A 4,078-nucleotide genomic window follows, 5' to 3' on the forward strand; every position below is an offset into this window, starting at 1 on the left:
TTGGAGTTTAATAATATATAATAGCCAAAATATTGATGACAAATCCAATAATTAAATTTCTGAAATGATAAAAAGGTACTCACTTTCTCCTACCCTCGAATTATTATTTAAGAAAAGAAAGAGAAATAGTTTTTAAATAGTATTTTTAACTTTTTAAACATTTACAATTTACTTAGGTTTTAGTTGAAATAGTAAAGTGTTTTAAAACAATTAGTTTAATACTATATTGTTAGTTCCCGTTATCTCATCTTGCTATTCGCGCAGCATGTATTACGACAAAAGATCACATAAAATAAACAACCGTTGAATAATCTGAACGAGTGTGTATGGCTTGACGTTTATTTATGCATTAACTCCTATCTTTGTATATTGGCCTTTGCGTACGTGCACTTAAGACCGTTTACGCAGCCTATGTCAACATGACATACCACTTATGTTTCTAATGCGCATGATAGTGCTTCGCTGTGTGTCAACGTTATCAATAGCTCTCGTGGAACTGCATTCGTTGCGACATCAGGTATATCCATTTACCTTGCAATCGAGTGCGCCAACCCTCCATTAAATGTTCGCCAGGTAAGAGACGCATCCTATAATATATTCAGATATGTTGTTAAATTAAGTAGCTAATCTACTTAAAAAGACTCATTCGATAATATTTGAAAATTCTAAGGAAATGAGATATTTAAACTTGTATGATTGTCATTCTCTATTATTATATAAAATAAGAAAATATCGAGAAATTTGGAAAGCTAGATATTTATGAACAATTAGTGCATTTATGAAAGTTTAAACTCACGAATATAAATTTAAAAGTTCTTATAAATTTCCTATACATATCCCGTAGATCTTGTAGATCTGTAATCCCGTGACTTGCAATTTTCACGGAATCATTTTGCGTTGATGGACGATAAATCGAACGTTTCACCTCGCGTTTTAGCATAATCATAATGAGATCTCGCTTCGGGGAAGATACATGGTATTTCCTACAGATATAAGCGAGGCGTGTCTTTTGACTGACAGACCTGTTATTTTGCGAGAGCTATTCGACACGAAGCGCTGGACTATGGCAATGATAAATGAGATTTCTGACACAGCAATACCATCGACTTCGCTGAAACGTGGCGGTGTCGCTTTTTCAACGGGGAAAGTAAATACGCCCATATCGCGCGAATAATAATTATGAAAAACGGGGAAACTAATGATAAGTTTAATTCGGTCGATCGACTTTTCGCGGCGGCGCTTGTAATTCATATTACCAAGTTTTTAATCAAAAGTTAACTTTTATTTTTGCGCGCGACAGAAATATCATCATCGGCATATGGGAAATTCAACACCGCTTCGGCTCGTATGGATATTCGGTTCGCCACTTTCGTTCATCGCGAGCGTTTTAATTGGACCCGATTGATAATAACGCGTATCTTACAATTAATAGAGAATCGTATATGCCTGCCGATTCACGGATCTGGTAAACTAATGAGGAAGTAAGCAATTCTCGCTGCGCTCTCTCTCTCTCTCTCTCTCATTCGCTCACTCCCGAGGTGACCATCCGCAACGGATGGTATTTGCAATTAGGACTACCTAATTTCGAATGTGGCGCACCACGATTGGATTATGCGTGTTGAATCATCATATGGATTATTCCGCTGACCCGTAAGGAATTATTGTTCATTTTGAACAAACCAATTTTGTACACGTACGTAATAACCAGCGTGATTAAGTTAAGTGCGGATTTCAAATGCGAAACGATGTAAAAATTTGTAAAAGTAACTTGTAAATAATATGACGTAAAAGGAAAAGAATTAATTAGAGCTAAAAAGTTTATTACTAAACTTAAAGGATTTGTTATTACGGGATGGAAATTCTGCAGCAGTTTGCATCAAATCAGATTTGATTATTGAGTAAATGGGAACTGTAAACTCAACTGCAAACTCGGTTAAACTTGTCTTTTAACACAACAAAGGAGGATCGCAATGAACATTGAGAAGTTTTGCCGCGGACCACGTTGAATAAATTTTGCTGACAATTTACAGTTACGCAAGCGGGAAACTGTCCAAAATTTATTATCTCATTTAACCGCGTCAGTTTAATCACACTGAACAATGACACGGCTATATCTCTCTTTGACCATCCTTCCAGTAACTTTACGCGAATTTATTCGGCCGTTCGTGAGCCATTTAGATAATCTGCACACACAAACGCCGTCATTTCTTTCTTTAACATTGTAATGTTTATACATATGTGTGTGCGTGCGTATGTGTTTGACGGCTCGTCAATATCTTTGAGAGAAAAAGTGTTTCCAGGCAAGATACCAGGGACCACAAAGAGGCCAGCGGAGAAAGTGGGAGCGAAGAATCGTATTGGAGAAGGTTGATTCGGCTTCGTCTTGAAATAGCTTTAGACCACCACAAGTCAAAAATATACCGTGCCGCGTTGAGTCTAATGCTGGGCGAACGGGGCAAAGCAGGATAAAGAGAAAAATGCAACACCGAATAATAAGTGTTTGGAACAAATTTTACAGATGATTATAACCAAGTTGTGACTTTTGTGTCACGGGAACATTTTCCAAGTCGTCAATGCTATTATTATTGTCTAAAAATTATCTAAAATGCTATTTCTCTTTGTTATATAGCAACAATTTTATTTAACAGTTGCATTCCGTAATTATCACTTAATCGTTTTAAGTGAAAAATGTTCTGATCGTTCTGACACTAAAAATGTAATGAGTTAAAATTTGGACTACTATATTTGTCAATGTATTAAAACAATCTAGAGACAAGTACAAATATTATAAATAACATATTTTGTTGAATAAGAAGCAGCATATTTGCGATAAGAAGTTGGGAAATTGCTTTCATGAAGCAACACGAAACTGGCTATGAAGATTGTTATCTCTACACTTTATGACGGTTACGGAAATCCTTATTTCTTGGACAGATAACCAACGTCATAGTTTAGAATTCTATTCTTGTTTGCACATATTGAAAATTTCTCGGAATTTTCTTGTTATGTTACATGAGCGCATTGTGAAACCATATGAGTGCCGAAACCTAAAGCACAGATATAACTACTGCATTTTGTGGCGGGTTTTTTAAGAGTTCCGTTGTTTTTTGGCTATTTTGTATTGATTAGTTATATTAAACAACCGTGGAATTATCAACTTATCAAATAAAAATCTAAAACTGGTCACTTTTCTCTCTTTCTCGTGAAAAAGTTGTTTTGATTTTATTGAAACACTGACTCACTTCATTGAAATGGTGACGTGGTACTTTTCGTGATTAAAGCACGCTACGTAAGACAAACCGTGAATAAGATTTAAGCAAGCTTGTTTATATAAAAGTGGCTAGATTTCTTCAGACAAGGCGCACAGTGCCAAAGCGCGGAGTGCCAGAATGACGACTTTCCCGAAACGATTTAAAACCGTAGTACTTCGCAGTAAGCTTCTTGCGAACAGACATGAGCCAGCCTTCGCGGATCTCGTCATCTATCGCCAGAATTTAAACAGGTTGGTGTTTAAAACGAACACGTCACGACACGTCATTCGGACCAGTTTATAGGTAGTGGCACGGCAAATTTAGTAATCGTACTATATTTTCTTTAATTATAAATGCGCAAGCAAAATTATTTGCATGTATGCAACAGTACGCAGTAATTCAATTGATATTGTTGAAATATTAAAAACATTTTTTAATAAGATAAACATTTTTAATAATATACACACAATAAGACCGAGAGAGAGAGAGAGAGAGGGGGGGAGAGAGGAAGAGACAGGAAGAGATAGGGTGAGACAGGGAGAGACAGGAAGAGATAGGGTGAGATAGGGTGAGACAGGAAGAGACAGGGTGAGACAGGGTGAGACAGGGTGAGAGAGGGTGAGAGAGAGAGAGAGACAGGGAGAGACGGGGGGGGGGAGAGAGAGAGAGAGGTGAATGTCTTCCGATGAGATAATTGCGCAGAAAGCGATCACAGTTGCGATTTGCAATCGTAGCGTTTACCCCCCCCCCCCCCGACAGCGTGAATTTATAACAACTACATCTTCATTCAAATAATAAACTTAAACCGAAATGAATTCACTATTATC

The 4,078-nt window shown here is 37.0% G+C and overlaps 1 protein-coding gene across 2 annotated transcripts in view; it reads left to right on the plus strand.

Moving 5' to 3' along the window:
* Positions 1–514: 514 nt before the first annotated feature.
* The window catches only part of LOC105569243 (GTP-binding protein RAD), a 51,032-nt gene continuing 47,468 nt past the window's right edge, over positions 515–4,078 (plus strand). The window contains exon 1 of one of the 2 annotated variants that reach the window (XM_012025542.1): positions 515–573. The gene's annotated coding sequence lies outside the window, so the exon portion shown is untranslated. Of the gene's footprint in view, positions 574–3,137; positions 3,503–4,078 lie in introns of those variants that run through there. The other variant, XM_012025544.1, reaches the window with a different exon arrangement.

The sequence above is a fragment of the Vollenhovia emeryi genome, unplaced genomic scaffold (genome assembly GCF_000949405.1).
Source record: "Vollenhovia emeryi isolate VEMERY1.0 unplaced genomic scaffold, V.emery_V1.0 DF939125.1, whole genome shotgun sequence".
In the NCBI taxonomy this organism is placed as follows: domain Eukaryota; kingdom Metazoa; phylum Arthropoda; class Insecta; order Hymenoptera; family Formicidae; genus Vollenhovia; species Vollenhovia emeryi.